This window comes from Chaetodon auriga, chromosome 12 (genome assembly GCF_051107435.1).
Source record: "Chaetodon auriga isolate fChaAug3 chromosome 12, fChaAug3.hap1, whole genome shotgun sequence".
In the NCBI taxonomy this organism is placed as follows: Eukaryota; Metazoa; Chordata; class Actinopteri; order Chaetodontiformes; family Chaetodontidae; genus Chaetodon; species Chaetodon auriga.
In genome coordinates, this window is record NC_135085.1 from 1,037,606 (window position 1) to 1,056,485 (window position 18,880).

Sequence of the window (18,880 nt, forward strand, 5' to 3'; positions counted from 1 at the left end):
AGTCCGCTATCCTAGCGGCTAGCGCACGAGGCACTATATTAGCATTCAGCAGCTAGATTAGCGCCGAAGCTAACACTACTTTTACTCGACGCTCATTTCTCAAAATACACATTTAACTCACCGCCGAGTGGGCGACTTCAAACACAAACTCTGTGGGTTCAGCTCGGAGTGGATTCCGACCATATCACTCAAGTTTAACCACTTCTGAATATTTTTCCTCCGCTAAATCACTTTTTTATGCAGCCGAACGGTGTGGCGTCTCCTCCTGCTCTACTTGTCTCCCCGAACGCTACGCGCAACTGCAACGCGATTGGCCAGTGATGTCATGACGCATCACGCTTCCTGCTCCGTGCGGTGCAGTTAATCCTATCAATGCCACCTATCTCTCACCCACACACTCATTTACACTAAACAATGAACTTCCATTCACCTTTCTTGTAATTTAATTACAGTTTATAAAGCCTGGGCTACACTGGCATGTTGCACATATTGTTCTGTTGCTCTGTTAATTATTTGCTAGACATTTCTGACTTTTCAAAAATTATTTTCTTTTCAAAGCATGGTGTGCTACTGGTCCAGGCATTCGAGATAATGTTCCAAAATACAACCTTGTCTATGGCTACCTAATTTGCTGCTGTTACCATCTGGGTTTTTTTTATTTTGAATATCCATCCTCCACCAGAACACCCAGAACTCATGTTCCTGTTTCCTGGTTGGGACTCAGTATGTGTTTGTCATTAAAAATCCCTGCCAAAATGCAACAGTGTGAACAGATGAAACTGCTCAAGTTTGAATCTATTAATAAATAGGAAAGACAAATCAACTGCCAAAAATAGCTGAAAACCAATTCTTCAATCAGTATAGAGGAACAACCTAATTGTAGGTTTAATCAACTAATCAAGCTGTGTGTAACATCTATCAAGTGGCCTCACATAGTTTTGCCATGCATCCCAATGTGATGATCCCCGTTAGTAGTGGTGTACTTGTGGCTGGCTAAGGATAAGCATAAATACAATAAGATTGTTATTCACGTTGGTGGTAAAACCTGAATACGCCAATCAGAGGTCCCCAAAATCAATATTGTGTCAGTGTGTACAGTTGAGGTGGTGTCCAGCAAATGACGTTGGCATCATAGATAATTGCTGTACTTTCGGGGGACGCCTGCACTGATTAGGAGAGACAACATCTATCCCACACTGGATAGAGCAGGCCTCATTTCTCGAAATCTGACTGAGTTTATTTGTGAACCAAAACCATGATGACCCAGAGTTGAGACCAGGAGGCAGAGCTGCGGGCTTACATACTTCTCTGCACCTCCATTAGAGCAGTTCCCCACCCAAAATCCCACAGAGTCTATGTCTGCCCCACAACCACGTAAATTAATTAAAAGTAAACAGAAGAGGAGTTTCCAGAAAACTTTATAAAAATTAACATCACTGCAATGGTACAAGATAGGAGAATTAAATGTGAATTCTAATGCATCAGGGGCCGTATTCATAATGATTCATAGTGCAAAGAGTGGCTCTAAGTGATGAAATTTGAAGAAAATTCTGAGAATTGTGACATTTTTTAAGAGTTTTACCTTAGAGTTAGACTAGATACTGGTAAAGATAAAAAGTTATTCACAAAGCATCTTAGCCCTTTAAACTCAAACTCAAACTTTATTTATTTATATGGCACTTTTCATACTTAAAAAGCAACACAAAGTGCCTCACAGAGGCTAAAAACAACAAAGAAGAAAACCCAGCCCTCCCGCCCCCATAACTACATACAGAAACACACGCACAGACACGCACGCACGCACACACACCCATACAGACAAGATAAGGAGTAAGCCACCTTTGGGGGCTATCCACACTGAGAGGGCCCCCGGCTCATGACCGGGGGGCGCCGCCCAAGACCACCCCGACCCAGGCAGACAGGAGACCCCACACCAAGGTGCAGAGGCCTCCAGCCATCCAGGCCAGAGCTGTCCCCTCAGCAGCGCCCCCATCAGTAGGCCAGGAGCAGTTCCCAGTGAGGGGGGCCCCCATGAGGAAACGCTTGACCTAAAAACCAAGGACCCCCATGAGGAAACACTAGAGCTGAAAACCAAGGGATTAAGACATAAACATTTAATAAAATAAAATAAAATAAAACGAGTAAATGAAATAAATAGCAATTAAACATGTTGTTAAAATATGCAACTAAAATAAGATACGAACAAAGATAACTATGCTAAGAAGTGTGATTAAAGGAAAAAGATAAATCAAACAAATCAATTGAAAGCCTGATTAAAAAGGTGGGTCTTGAGCCTCTTTTTAAAAACATCAACAGTCTCTGCGGCACTGAGGTTCTCCGGCAGGCTGTTCCACAATCGGGGTCCATAATAAATAAAAGCCGCCTCCCCATGTGTTTTAGTTCTTACTTTTGGAATGGTTAAGAGGCCAGTACTGGAGGACCTCAGGGTCCACGAGGGTTGGTAGGGTAAAAGTAGGTCAGATAAATAAGAAGGTGCAAGACCGTTAAGACATTTAAAAACTAATAAAAGAACCTTAAAATCTATCCTGAAATGCACGAGGAGCCAATGCAGCGATTTTAAAACTGGCGTAATGTGCTCCCGCTCCCTGGTCCTCATCAGCACTTGTGCGGCTGAATTCTGTAGTAATTGAAGGTTGCAGATACTCTTTTTGGGAAGACCAGAGAGCAGGGCATGACAGTAATCTAAGCAACAGGAGATAAAAGCATGCAACAGCACCTCCGTGCTGGCCTGAGAGAGGAACGGGCGGACTCTGGCTATATTCTTGAGATGGTAAAAACCTATCTTTGTTATGTTTTTGATGTGTGGAATAAAAGTAAGCTCAGAGTCAAAAATCACGCCCAGATTTTTTACAGAATGTGTTGGTTTAAGATCTTGTAGTTTTGGTAAAAGTTTCTCTCTCTGGCCTTCAGGACCAATGACTAAGACCTCTGTTTTGTCCTGGTTGAGCTGAAGGAAATTTTCTGCCATCCATGACTTTATGTCTAAAATGCAGTTAAAAAGGGCATCAATTGGCCTGTGTCATCAGGAGACACGGCAATGTACAGTTGCGTATCGTCAGCATAACTATGGACGCTGATGCCGTGCCTCCTGATGACATCCCCGAGGGGTAGCATGTACAGATTAAAAAGAGTTGGACCTAAAATTGAGCCCTGGGGAACCCCACACTTGATCTCATGGGTTCCTGAGGAACATGCATCCCAACTTACAAAGAAGTGTCGGTCAGTGAGGTATGAGACGAACCAGTTAAAAGCAGTACCTGAGAGGCCGACCAGGTGCCTCAGCCTGTCTAATAAAATGCGATGGTCTACTGTATTGAAGGCGGCGGTTAGATCCAGCAGTACCAAGACTGTGAGCTTGTGGTTATCCAAGTTGGACCTGATACTGTTTAAAATCTTTAAAAGGGCTGTCTCGGTACTGTGGTTCATCCTAAAACCAGACTGACGCCTTTCTAAAATGTTATTTTTTTGTTTAAAAAGTCATTTACTTGGATAAAAACTAGTTTTTCTAAAATTTTACTTAAAAAAGGTAAGTTGGATACAGGTCGGTAGTTATTAAGAATGTTGGGGACTAAATTGCTCTTCTTCAGAAGGGGCTTCACCACCGCCGTTTTAAAGGAGGCGGGGAAGACACCCATCTGAAGAGAGCAATTCACCATGTATAACAGCTGTTCCTCAAAGAATCCATAGAGTGTTTTAAAAAACGGTGTGGGAATTGGATCTAAAAGGCAGGTTGTAGGGTTTACCTGGGAGAAAACTCGACCAAGTGTTCTTGCATCAACCAGGGCAAAACTCTTCAGTGTTTCCTCAGGTAGAACCTGCGATCCAGACGTGTTGGTAGTTAAAACCTGTTGAGATAAAAGACTGGATCTGATGTTATCAATTTTGTACCTGAAGTGGTCTGCAAAGTCTTCGCACAGGGTATTAGTTATTGTCTCATGAGATCTGTTAAAATGACTGTTTGTTAAAAGATCAATGGTGGAGAAGAGAAATTTGGGATTATTTTTGTGGTTGGAGATTAGTTTTTTGAAGTGAGAGATTCTTGCCTGTTTAATAGTGCTATTGTAAGTTTTGAGGTGTTGACGTAAAACTTCATAGTGGACTGTTAGTTTTGATTTCCTCCATTTCCTTTCAGCACTCCTGCAGTTTCTTTTCAGTTGCTTAATTTCCTCATTCCTCCACGGAGGTATAGGTTTTTAAATTGTTTTTGTTAAAAGAGGAGCCACTGAGTCCAGCGTTGACTTCAGATTGCTGTTAAAATTGTCAACGATAAAATCACAGGGTGCTGGTAAAATCTCTGCAAGAGTGCTCTGTAAAATCTGGATAAAATTTGCAGCCACTTCAGGAGTTAGGTAGCGTTTCCTCACTGTTCTCACTGGAGCCTCCCGCTGATTAAAACTGGTGATGTTAAAAAACACACAATAGTGGTCAGACACAGCCAGATCCACAACAGAGGACACACCCACGGACAGGCCATAAGTTATGACCAGGTCCAGGGTGTCCCCTGTTGTGGGCCGGCTGTGTAACGTGCTGTTTAAAATCCAGACAGTTTAAGAGGTTTAAAAATTCTCTGGATACTGGGTCCGAGCTGTTGTCTATGTGTAGATTAAAATCACCAGTTATTAAAATCCTGTTGTAGGTGGTGTGAATGATTGATAAGAATTCAGAGAATTTGCTGATAAAAGAGGATGAATACTTGGGTGGTCTGTAGACCGTTATGCAAAGAATAGGAGGGCTGCTAAAAACAAAGGCATGGTGCTCAAATGATGTAAAACTGTTAATAGAGACTGCATTTGCAGACATTGTAATTCTTGTGATGGATGCAGTTCCGTCTCCTTTTTTGCCCCCTCGAGTAGAGAATAAAAAGTTAAAAATTGGTGGGGAAGCCTCAGTGAGAACAACAGGTGCATCGGTGCCAAGCCATGTCTCTGTAAGGAGAATGCCATCTAGCTTTTTGTCTAAAATTAAATCGTTTATGATAAAAGATTTGTTTAAAAGAGAACGCACATTCAGCACAGCTAATTTGATATCTGTGCTGAACGTGCGCTTGTCATGGTGTTTTAAAGGAATGTTAAGAACAGTGCTGGGTCTAAAAACATTTCTGGGTTTTAATTGTCTGTGTGAAGTGATGGTTCTTATGGAGTGAATGTCCTGAGTTTTTGGTGGCTGAGAGGAGGTTACTGATGTAAAGGTGTGTATGGTGTGGGTGAAACATGTGGTGGGTGAGGGTGCGGGTGAGTGTGGGGCAGAGGGCCCGTGTGCGTGAGTCATACCATTTAGTGAGCAGGTGGCTGAAGTACAGGACCGGACAGTGAGATTGATGTTGACTGATAAAAGCCATGAACCCTCCTGGTTGGGGTGGAGATTGTCCCGTTTAAGAAGGCAAGGCCTGTTTAAAAACGCTATAAAATTGCCCACATACAGGATACTTTTAGTCAGGCAGTATCCCTTCAGCCACAAGTGCAGCTGGGGAAGCCGGCTGGTGATGACGTCACCGTAGTGTGGTGGGGGAAGCGGGCCGGAGATAATTAGGCGCTTTCCCGTGTCCAACAGGCGGTCAATCAGCGACACAAAGTCCTTCTTCTGGACCTCAGACTGCTGTTTTTTCACATCGTTGATGCCGGCCTTCAGGACCAGTGTGGAGCTGCGCACACAGCTGAAGAGTGGTGGATGCAACCTCCATGACGCGGGCTCCAGGGTGGCAGAAGGTCCGGCCGCCGAGCACTGCCACGGTTAGGTTTAGGTAAGGGTTAGGTTTAGGTAAAAGCGCAGTGCCCCTGGGGAGAGCACTGCGAAGGGCACGGGCTCTCGGGGGCAATGGGGATCCAAAGGATCTTGGGACCCTTCTTATTTGTAGGATAAAAGTGAATCTTTGATCCTTAAAAAGTACTGTGTGGCCGAATTTTAGAAGTGCATGGAGGATTGGGCAACGGTGCAGGCTGGCAGTGGGACTTTGTATATTTATCAAAATGTCCCCTCCCCTTTCAGGGCCCCTGCCGTGATACTTACGGTGGTCATTACTTAAAAGGAGCAAGTTTTATAGAATAAGAAAATAAATAATAAGTGCTTGATTAAAATTTTAAAAGGTGAGACATAAAACAAGAGTTCCATCCATTCCCACCTGCTTATCCGGGGCCGGGTCGCGGGGGCAGCAGTCTGAGCAGGGACGCCCAAACTTCCCTCTCCCCGGACACTTCCTCCAGCTCCTCCGGGGGGACCCCGAGGCGTTCCCAGGCCAGCCGAGCGACATAGTCACTCCAGCGTGTCCTGGGTCTTCCCCGGGGCCTCTTCCCGGTGGGACATGCCTGGAACACCTCCCTAGGGAGGCGTCCAGGGGGCATCCGGTACAGATGCCCGAGCCACCTCAGCTGACTCCTCTCGATGTGGAGGAGCAGCGACTCTACTCTGAGCTCCTCCCGGGTGACAGAGCTCCTCACCCTATCTCTAAGGGAGTGCCCTGCCACCCTGCGGAGGAAACTCATTTCAGCCACTTGTATCCGGGACCTCGTTCTTTCGGTCATGACCCAAAGTTCATGACCATAGGTGAGGGTAGGAACGTAGATTGACCGGTAAATCGAGAGCTTCGCCTTTCGGCTCAGCTCCTTCTTCACCACGACGGACCGATACAGCGACCGCATTACTGCTGCCGCTGCACCGATCCGCCTGTCAATCTCACGCTCCATTCTTCCCTCACTCGTGAACAAGATCCCAAGATACTTAAACTCCTCCACTTGAGGCAGGATCTCTCCCCCAACCCGGAGGGAGCAAGCCACCTTTTTCCGGTCGAGAACCATGGCCTCGGACTTGGAGGTGCTGACTCTCATCCCAGCTGCTTCACACTCGGCTGCGAACCGTCCCAGTGCACGCTGAAGGTCCTGGCTCGATGGAGCCAACAAGACAACATCATCCGCAAAAAGCAGAGACGAAATCTGCCGGCTCCCGAACCGAACCCCCTCCGGTCCCTGGCTGCGCCTAGAAATTCTGTCCATAAAAATAATGAACAGAACCGGTGACAAAGCGCAGCCCTGGTGGAGTCCAACATGCACCGGGAACAGGTCCGACTTACTGCCGGCAATGCGGACCAAGCTCCTGCTCCGGTTGTACAGGGACTGCACAGCCCTCAGCAGAGGGCCTGCAACCCCATACTCCCGGAGCACCTCCCACAGAATGACGCGAGGGACACGGTCGAATGCCTTCTCCAAGTCCACAAAACACATGTGGACTGGTTGGGCAAACTCCCATGAACCCTCAAGCACCCTGTGGAGGGTATAGAGCTGGTCCAGTGTTCCACGGCCGGGACAAAAACCGCATTGTTCCTCCTGAATCCGAGGTTCGACTATCGGCCGGATTCTCCTCTCCAGTACCCTGGAATAGACTTTCCCAGGGAGGCTGAGGAGTGTGATCCCCCGATAGTTGGAACACACCCTCCAGTCCCCCTTTTTAAACAGAGGGACCACCACCCCGGTCTGCCAGTCCAAGGGCACCGTCCCCGACTGCCATGCGATGTTGTAGAGGCGTGTCAACCAGGACAGCCCTGCAATATCCAGTGACTTGAGGTACTCAGGGCGGATCTCGTCCACCCCCGGAGCTTTGCCACCGAGGAGCTTGCAGACTACCTCAGTGACTTCAGCCCGGGTGATGGACGAATCGACCTCCAAGTCCCCAGTCTCTGCTTCCTCTGCAGAAGACATGACAGTGGGATTGAGGAGATCCTCGAAGTATTCCTTCCACCGCCCGACAATATCCCCAGTCGAGGTCAGCAGCCCCCCACCTCCACTGTAAACAGTATTAATGGAGAGCTGCTTCCCCCTCCTGAGGCGCCGGACGGTTTGCCAGAATTTCTTCGAGGCCGACCGGTAGTCCTCCTCCATGGCCTCCCCGAACTCCTCCCAGACCCGAGTTTTTGCTTCTACAACCGCCCGAGCTGCTGCCCGCTTAGCCTGCCGGTACCCGTCAGCTGCCTCAGGAGTCCTATGAGCCAACCAAGCCCGATAGGACTCCTTCTTCAGCTTGACGGCATCCCTTACTTCCGGTGTCCACCACCGGGTTCGGAGATTGCCGCCACGACAGGCACCGGCGACTTTACGGCCACAGCTATGGACGGCTGCATCAACAATGGAAGTGGAGAACATGGTCCATTCAGACTCAATGTCTCCAACCTCCCTCGGAATCTGGTCGAAGCTCTCCCGGAGGTGGGAGTTGAAGACCTCCCTGACAGCGGGTTCCGCCAGACGTTCCCAACAGACCCTCACAGTACGTTTGGGTCTGCCAAGTCTGTCCCGCTTCCTCCCCTGCCAGCGGATCCAACTCACCACCAGGTGGTGATCAGTTGACAGCTCCGCCCCTCTCTTCACCCGAGTGTCCAAGACATACCGCCGAAGGTCAGATGATACGACTACAAAGTCGATCATTGACCTCCGACCTAGGGTGTCCTGGTGCCACGTGCACTGATGGACACCCTTGTGCTTGAACATGGTGTTCGTTATTGACAAACTATGACTAGCACAGAAGTCTAACAACAGAACACCACTCGGGTTCAGATCGGGGAGGCCGTTCCTCCCAATCACACCCCTCCAGGTATCACTGTCGCTACCCACGTGGGCATTGAAGTCCCCCAGCAGAACGATGGAGTCCCCGGTTGGAGCACTTTCCAGTACCCCTCCCAAGGACTCCAAGAAGGCCGGGTACTCTGCACTGCTGTTTGGCCCATAGGCCGAAACAACAGTGAGAGACCTATCCCCGACCCGAAGGCGCAGAGAAGCGACCCTCTCGCTCAGCGGGGAGAACTCCAACACATGACGGCTGAGCTGGGGGGCTATAAGCAAGCCCACACCAGCTCGCCGCCTCTCACCGCGGGCAACTCCAGAGTAGAAGAGAGTCCAGCCTCTCTCAAGGAGTTGGGTTCCAGAGCCCGAAGTGTGCGTGGAGGTGAGTCCGACTATCTCTAGTCGGTACCGCTCAACCTCCTGCACTAGCTCCGGCTCCTTCCCCCCCAGCGAGGTGACATTCCATGTCCCCATAGCCAGAGTCGTTGTCCAGGGTTTGGGTCGTTGGGGCCCCCGCCCACGACTGCCACCCAAAACACAAAGCACCGGCCCCTTCTGGTCCTTCCTGCGGGTGGTGGGCCTACGGGAAGGCGGGCCCACGTCGCTCCTTCGGGCTGAGCCCGGCCGGGTCCCGTGGGCAAAGACCCGGCCACCAGGCGCTCGCCTGCGAGCCCCAACCCCAGGCCTGGCTCCAGGGTGGGGCCCCGGTGACGCCAATCCGGGCGACGTGAACATCCTTGTTTTATTACTATCCATAAGGGCTTTTTGAACCGCTCTTAGTCTGACCCGTCACCTAGAACCTGTTTGCCTTGGGAGACCCTACCAGGGGCATTAAGCCCCGGACAACATAGCCTCTAGGATCATTCGGGTACTCAAACTCCTCCACCACGATAAGGTGGCGGTTCAAGGAGGAGAAAAAAACAAGAGTTAATAAAACATAAGTGCTAAAATGATAAAACAAGTGCTCAAATGATAAAATAAGTGCTTACAAACAAGTGCTGATAAAAATCACAACGTATATGCATGCAATGAATAAAAGGGAACCACACATATGTACATTTAGGGTTAGAATAAAATCATGCATAATAATGTTGTTTATTGTCTAAAACCTTACTTTATAAAAGTTCAATTTCCAATTCATGATTTGTAGAAGGTAAAAGTTGTAATTAAATTAAATGAATTTAATATGTTAAGGACAGTAAATTGTTTTGAGTTGTTTGTTTGTTGTTTTCTGCTCTTCTAAAGTGATTCTGCTGTGAAATCGTTTTAGTTCTGAGATAACGTCACTTCCGGCGCAAACCGGAAGTACAAAAACGGGCACTCGGCAGATCGTTTTTTGAGTGTTTTCTACAACTTTCTCCGTCATCTTACATGCCTATTAAGACGCATTGTCTGGAAGTATGTGTTCTTGAGGTCTATATTGATGCTGAGAATGTATTATTTTAAGAGTTACGGCCGAAATTTCCATGTTTATTCTGTAATGCATTGTGTTGCAGTTTCACACTGTGGTTCAGTAAAGGATCCAAAACAAGTCCCGGCTTCAACTGGCTTTATTGAATCCTGTGTTTAGCTGACTGGGTAACCGCTGGTGAGACCAGTACAGTGAAAAGACAGCTATACAATAGGCTGTGAAGAAAGGAGAGCCTGCTAAGATTTGTCACGCATCGTGTTGTCAGCAAGCTAAGTTTCTGTTTCCACATCCGCCACCATTATGTCTTTGAGCCATTGTGATGATGCAGCCCAGCACGACGATAAACAGTCCACGTCATCTAAATCAAGAAAATCAAACGGATCAAAAAGGTCTTCAGTCTCTAGTTCCAGCATGATGGTTGTCCAAGCAAGGGCTAAAGCAGAAGCAGCCAAAGCCAGAGCTGCCTTCACAGTTAAAGAGAAGGAGCTAAAAATTGAAACGGCTCGCCTTCAAGCCACTCTGGAAGCCACGTAAGAGGAAAAAGAAATGAATGCTGCCACAGCTGAAGCTGAAATACTGGAAGCAGGCTTGTTGGAATCAGAATGTGAGTCGCATAAAAGTGCACCTGTACCCGTCCCTCTTGACCAACGGCTTCAGCGCACTGCCGACTACGTGCATGATCAAGCCCACGTCGAATCCATCCACCAGCCACCTAGAACGGATGACAAAAGCATTACTTTCTATCCGCTCCCAGTTGTCCGTCAAACGGCATACGAATCTGATGCTAGTCAACATAATCAACTCTACCAGGCTCCAGGTGGAGTCCCCCCTCAGCAGCCGGCCGCTTCAAGGCAGCAGTGGCATGGTGTCCAGAATGCAGGACACGGCTCTCAGCTTAGATCCTCTCAGCCTGGTCTCTTTCAGTCCGAGCAGCAGTATGAAGATGGTCACTGGGAGCAACGTAGACAACGGCCAGTCGCTTACCAGCCCTACTACGATTCTGCTGTACCCACCAACCAAGGTACTCAAAGCACCACGCTTGACCTCATCAAATGCATGGCCCGTTTGCAGCTAGTATCCACCGGGTTAACTGTCTTCGATGACAAACCAGAAAACTATTGGGCCTGGAAATCCTCCTTCCAGGGGGCCACTGCCGACTTGGAGCTGTCGCCAAGAGAAGAGCTCGACATGCTCATCAAGTGGCTTGGGAAACAATCATCCGAGCATGCCCGCAGGATAAAGGCCGTAAATATGAGAGACCCATCTAGAGGCTTGAGGATGGTATGGGAAAGGCTGGAAGAAACGTACGGATCACCTGAAGCCATCGAACATACTCTCTTCTCCAAGCTAGAGAACTTTCCGAAGGTGTCATATAAAGACCCACACAAACTGAGAGAGCTGGCGGACCTGTTGATGGAGGTGGAAGCCGCAAAATTGGATGGCGTATTGACTGGGCTCTCGTACCTAGATACCTCAAGAGGGGTCCACCCGATCGTGGAGAAGCTCCCATTCGGCATACAGGACAAGTGGAAATCAGTGGGTTCAAAGTATAAGTTCCAACATAACGTTCCCTTCCCTCCTTTCAGTGTGTTTGTTGACTTCATCTGCAACGAGGCTAGAACACAGACAGATCCTAGCTTCAACACTGCGCCCTTCCAGTCGACGGCTGCAAAAAGGGAGAGACCGGATAAGAATGTTTGGATGCCTGTAGCAGTCCACAAGACCCAAGTGTCACCTGTGGAGAAAAGAGGGAATCAGCAAAGGGATATTGATCTCGCCAAACATTGCCCTATCCATGACAAGCCTCATTCGCTGAAGAAGTGCAGGACCTTCAGAGAGAAGAATTACGAAGACCGCAAGCAGTTCCTAAAAGACCGCTCTATATGTTTCCGGTGCTGCTCGTCCACAAGCCACTTCGCCAAGGATTGCCAAGCGGACATACAGTGCAGGGAATGCGAAAGCACTCGGCACGTTTCAGCACTCCACCCAGGCCCGGCTCCTTCAAGGTCAAGGTCTGACCCTCCTGCCTCAGAGAATGGCGGGGAGCCCAACGAACCTGACAATGACGAGGTTACCTCTAAGTGCACCGAAGTGTGTGGCGACGGAGTGAGCGAAAGAGCATGCTCAAAAATATGCCTTGTTAACGTGTTCCCCCAAGGACATTATGAAGAATCGAAACGCATGTACGCCATCCTAGACGACCAAAGTAATCGGTCTTTGGCCCGGTCAGAATTCTTCAAGCTTTTCAACATCACAGGAGACTCACAACCGTACACGCTGAAGACATGCGCAGGACTGAAGCAAACGGCCGGCCGAAGGGCCAGCGGGTTCATGGTCGAATCAGTGGATGGAAAGATCAGTCTCCGACTTCCAAAACTTCTGGAATGCAACCAGGTCCCTAATAACCGCACAGAGATCCCCACTCCAAACGCAGCACTCCATCACAGCCACCTGAAATCCATCGCCAAAGCCATTCCTCCCCTTGATTCAGAGGCTAACATCCTTTTGCTGTTGGGAAGAGATGTATTGCGGGTGCATAAGGTGCGGGAACAGATCAACGGTCCTCATGACGCCCCCTTCGCTCAAAGACTTGACTTGGGGTGGGTCATCATTGGAGATGTGTGTCTTGGGGGAGCACACAGGCCGTCTCAAGTGAACGCCTTCAAGACCACAGTTTTGGAAAATGGCCGCCCCACTTACCTTGAGCCATGTACCAGCAAGGTCCAAGTCAAGGAGAACTTCAACTGCCAGCCCCTCAGTACAGCCCAAATCACACGTCGCTCACTAACACATGCCGGAGAGAGTCTGGGCCAGTCAGTCTTCCATCAGTCGGTCAAAGACCATCAACTTGCGCCATCCATGGAGGATTTGAGCTTCCTTCAGCTAATGGAGGAAGAGTGCTATCAAGACAGCTCAAACAGCTGGGTCGCCCCTCTCCCCTTTCGTTCACCAAGGAGACAGCTACCCAACAACTGAGACTACGCCTGCCGTCGCTTCTCTTCACTTTGCCGAACTCTGGAAAGGCGACCAAAGATGAAGGCCCAGTACTTTGACTTTATGAAGAAGCTGCTCGACAGCAAGCATACCGAAGTTGCTCCACCACTCCCTGCTGGCCAAGAGTGTTGGTACCTTCCATCGTTTGGAGTCTATCATCCCAGGAAGCCGGAGCAAATCCGAGTGGTCTTCGACTCAAGTGCTCCCTTTGAGGGGGTTTCTCTGAACGACGTGTTGCTTACTGGGCCCGATCTAAACAACAGCCTGCTGGGCGTGCTCCTGAGGTTCAGGAAAGATCTGGTGGCTGTCACTGCGGACATTGAACACATGTTCCATTGCTTCATGGTACGAGAAGACCACAGGGATTATCTGTGCTTCTTGTGGTACCGCAACAACGATCCAAGCCAAGGTATCATAGACTACAGAATGTGTGTGCATGTTTTTGGCAACAGCCCATCTCCCGCAGTTGCAGTCCATGGTCTCAGAAGAGCGGCCAAGCAAGGAGAGGCAGAGTTTGGCAGTGACGCCAGACAATACGTGGAGCGAGATTTCTACGTGGACGATGGGCTCAAGTCCTTTTCTACAGAAGAGGACGCTATCAGCATCATCAAGCGAGCTCAGGAAATGCTTGCTGCTTCTAATCTTCGCCTCCACAAGATAGCTTCCAACAGACCTGCAGTCATCGAGGCTTTTCCTCCCGAGGACCGTGCCAAAGAGATTAAAGACTTGAACCTCCTTACCGATGATCTCCCTTTACAGCGGAGTCTTGGAGTGTCTTGGAACATCACTACAGACACATTCTCCTTTCAGATCTCAGACGACGAGAAGCCATACACAAGAAGAGGAGTTTTATCAACGGTCAACAGCCTGTATGATCCCCTTGGCTTTATGGCTCCCGTCACCATACGAGGCAGACTTTTACTCAGAGAGCTCTCTAAGCAAGCCGAGGACTGGGACTCGTCGCTCCCTCATGAAATGGAAGGGGAATGGACAGCGTGGAAAACCTCCCTCCTAGATCTTCAGGAGCTTCAGATACCATGGCCTTACTCATCATTCCCACCCTGTAATGCTCAAGACAAGGAGCTATTTGTGTTCTGTGATGCCTCTGTTAAGGCCGTTTCAGCAGTGGCTTATCTGAAACTAACCACTGAAGATGGAAGGAGTGAAGTCAGCTTTGTCTTCGGGAAGGCCAGACTGGCACCTCAACCAGAGATTACTGTTCCAAGGTTGGAGCTATGTGCGGCAGTCCTCGCAGTTGAAATCGCAGAACTGGTGGTGGAAGAGATGGATATGGAACTCGACCGCATCACATACTTCACTGACAGCAAAGTTGTGTTGGGGTATATTCACAATCAAGCAAGGCGGTTCTACGTCTATGTGAATAACAGAGTCCAGCGGATTCGACAGACCTCATCCCCAGACCAGTGGCGATATGTTCCCACGGAACACAACCCAGCCAACCATAGGTCCTGGTCAGTTGCTGCAGTCTCCCTGAGCACCACAACTTGGTTATCTGGACCACCTTTTCTCCAGAACTCATCTCCAGACTTCTCCGAACTTGAGAAACCCTTTGACCTCCTCAACCCTCACGCTGATGCTGAGGTACGTCCATTGATCACAGCAACAGCCAAAGACGTTTCAAATGAAGTGGTGATCACCAAAAGGTTTAAGCATTTTTCAGCATGGAGCACACTCATAACAGCAATTGCACGTCTAATCCACGTAGCTTGTTCGTTTGCTCAGTCAACAGCAGACAATACCTGCCAAGGTTGGCACATCTGTCGTGGAGGTCCTGCTGAGGAGGAGCTGGAGAAAGCGAAGATCTTCGTGATCAAAAACGTGCAGCATGAGTGTTTCGACAAAGAGCTGAACTGTATCACAAGAGGGCAGAATCTCCCATCTCAAAGCAGTCTGAAGAAGCTACGTCCCATTGTTGACAGCAGTGGTCTTCCAAGAGTCGGGGGCCGCATTACACAGTCGGGACTGGGAACGGATGAAACCAACCCCATCATCATCCCAGGTAGACATCATTTGGCAACTCTGCTTGTGCGTCAATATCATCACGCTGTGAAGCACCAAGGCAGACATTTTAGGGAAGGAGCCATCCGTGCTGCCGGATTCTGGATTATTGGGGCCAAAAGGTGCATCACAAGTCTTCTCTTCAAGTGTGTTACCTGCAGGAAGCTTCATGGTAAGACAGAGCACCAACAGATGGCTGATCTTCCAGCAGAGCGACTTCAAGCAGCACCACCCTTCACCTATGTGGGTGTCAACATCTTCGGGCCCTGGGAAGTGGTTTCACGCCGCACCAGAGGTGGTCACGCCGACAGCAAACGATGGGCTGCGTTATTCTGCTGCATGTGTACGAGGGCTGTACATATAGAAGTCATTGAGAGCATGAGTGCCAGCAGCTTCATAAACGCCCTCAGAAGATTCTTCGCTATTCGAGGTCCAGCGAAGCAGATCTACTCAGACCGTGGCACTAATTTTGTTGGTGCATGCCACGAGTTGAACATGGATGCCTCAAGTTGCAGTTCGGTTGTCTTGGAGAAGTATCTTCAGAGTCAGCAGTGCAAATGGGTGTTCAACCCGCCCCATTCATCTCATATGGGCGGCGTATGGGAGCGGATGATTGGGATCGCCCGCCGCATCCTCGACAGTATGCTCCTCCAGAATGCACGGTCTCGTCTCACGCATGAAGTGCTGACGACTTTCATGGCTGAGGTCACAGCGGTGATTAACTCAAGACCCCTCATTCCTGTGTCTTCGGACCCAGAAGCACCGTTAATTCTGACTCCAGCTGCTGACCCAGAAAACCGGCACTCTTCCTCCTCCGCCTGGAGATTTTGGGAAAGTGGAACGCCTTAAAGAGGAATGGAAACGTGTTCAGAGTCTAGCAGAGACGTTTTGGAACAGGTGGCATCGAGAGTACCTGAGCACGCTGCAGTATCGACGTAAGTGGCAAGACAACAGGCCCAATCTGAAAGAAGGAGACGTGGTCTTGTTGAAGGACAACCAGGCCAAAAGGATCGAGTGGCCGATGGCCATCATCGTGAAGGCTTCACCAAGCAAAGACGGGAAGGTGAGAAAGGTGGACATTAGAGTCTCCAGAGACGGAACTCAGAAAGTTCTCTCTCGACCTGTCACTGAACTGGTTCTCCTTCTGTCTCCTGAGGACTCTTAAGTGAAAGATGAACTTAAGTGGGGTCGTTCAAGGACCCCAGGCGGGGAGTGTTAAGGACAGTAAATTGTTTTGAGTTGTTTGTTTGTTGTTTTCTGCTCTTCTAAAGTGATTCTGCTGTGAAATCGTTTTAGTTCTGAGATAACGTCACTTCCGGCGCAAACCGGAAGTACAAAAACGGGCACTCGGCAGATCATTTTTTGAGTGTTTTCTACAACTTTCTCCGTCATCTTACATGCCTATTAAGACGCATTGTCTGGAAGTATGTGTTCTTGAGGTCTATATTGATGCTGAGAATGTATTATTTTAAGAGTTACGGACGAAATTTCCATGTTTATTCTGTAATGCATTGTGTTGCAGTTTCACACTGTGGTTCAGTAAAGGATCCAAAACAAGTCCCGGCTTCAACTGGCTTTATTGAATCCTGTGTTTAGCTGACTGGGTAACCGCTGGTGAGACCAGTACATAATATATAAATATATATAAAATAAAGAAATTAAGGGAGAGAAAAAAAAAAAAAAATAATAATAATTATTATTCTGCCCTTACTAGGATGTAGAGCTGATTTCTAGCTTGGCAGACAGATAAACAGGTTCCTTAATAAACATCCAGGAGTCAACAGGTACGTTTCAGATGTTTACTGTCAGAAGCACTGTGAAACTGCAATACAGAAATAAAAATAAAATATTACAAAGGTAATGTATTTGACTTTTCTTTTACATTAACAAACGCTGAGTCATTAATTATTAACACGTATACACAAACGTGCTGAAAATAGTCACTGCAATAAACGTCCAATTAGCTTGATGCTAACGTAACATTGAAAACGCCATAGACCGGCTAACGCGTTAGCATCGCTCCCGTTTTTAAGTTTTAAGTTACAAATTATGAACGATTTCAGAAGACTCTCACAGGTAAATTCAACATAAAAAGGTAAGTATTACTAACAGACATATGCTCTTTAGGCTTCAGCAAAGAAAAAGTAAATGAGGAGCAGAAAAACAACACAGCTTTGCTTCAAGACTTTCTTCACTGAGAGGGAACTACGGCAAGCCTACATGGACAAAATACACATTAACCTTAAAGGGGCAGCACACTCCCCGTCTGGTATAATCTATACCACTATGTCCCTTTGAGGAGCAGCACCACTTCCGAAGCAGGTCTTGAATACACCCTGGGGGAGCCACCTTTAACAACTCTCACTTCAACTTTACGGACCCTGTTGTCCTGACCAGGAAAGGTATTTACTACAAGTCCTGTAGGCCATTCATTCCGTTTGGCCTGGCTGTCCTTTAGAAGTACAACATCACCAATTTGCAGATTAGGTTGGTCTGCTTGCCATTTCCTTCTTGGCTGGAGTGTTGCCAGGTACTCTTGACGCCACCGTTTCCAGAATGAATCCGCAAGGCCCTGGACTTGCTTCCATTGACTCTGGTAGAGATCCTTAAGGTCAAGGTCTCCCGAAGGAGCAGACACAGAGTCAACTTTCTGTGTTAAGAGCATGGCAGGAGTGAGAACAGTGGGCATGTCTGGATCTGATGACACAGGAACTATTGGCTGTGCATTCATTATAGCAGTGACCTCCGCTATCAGCGTGACGAGAACTTCATGAGAAAGACTGGGGGAATGTACCTTGAGCAACATGCCATCTAAAATGCGCCGAGCAACTCCTATCATTCTTTCCCACACTCCGCCCATGTGGGAAGAGTGTGGAAGATTGAAGTTCCAAGTACAGCCTTGGTCTTTGAGGTAAGACTGAAGCTCTGCATTTCCTGGTGTTATGCCAAGTTCTTTGCATGCGCCAACAAAGTTCGTTCCTTGGTCCGAACGAAAGAGCTTTGCTGGACCCCTGATGGCTGTGAATCTTCTTAGCGCATTTATGAAGCTTGATGTAGACAGAGACTCCACTATCTCCATATGAACTGCTCTTGTGACCAAACAGGAAAACATGATGGCCAAGCGCTTGCTTTCTGAGAGGCCTCCCCTGGTACGTCGAGCACAGATGCTCCATGGCCCAAATACATCCCATCCAACCTGTGTGAATGGAGGAGCTTGGGAGAGACGATCAGCAGGTAAGTTGGACATTTTTTGTTTTTCCATGCTCCCACTTAACCTCCTGCAAGTGACACACTTGTGTATGGTGCTAGATATGAGTCTTTTTCCTCCTAGAATCCACAGCCCGGCAGACCTGACTGCCCCTTCAGTGATGTGCCTACCCTGGTGTGCGACTCGTTTGTGGTAATACTGCACCAACGAAGTAGCGATGTGGCTGTTTTTAGGGATGATTATCGGATGTTTCTCTTCCCAGGAGATTGCGGCTGATGACATGCGGCCTCCAATCCTCAGCACACCATCAGTATCCAGGATGGGATCAAGCTTTCTGAGAGGGCTGTGTTTTGAGACAATCTCTCCTTTGGACAGGCCCTTTAGTTCCTCTTTAAAGGCCTCTTGCTGTACAGTCCGGACAATTACAATCCTTGCCTGTGTAAGCTCATCTGATTTTGGAATACCTCCTTCCGGAGCCTTTGAACAGGATCTGACTTTCTGAATGAGCTTGGCTATTCCATGTGTAAGCAGCTTCCAGCTGGAAAAGCGTTCAAATCTGTGTGAACCAAGCAGTGTTTCAGATGCTTTTGTAGCAAAGGTGGCAATCAGTGGACGCACGTCTGCATCTGTGTCCGGTTCAATGAGCTTGAAGGACTCTGGCTGAATAATTGTAGCTCCATCATC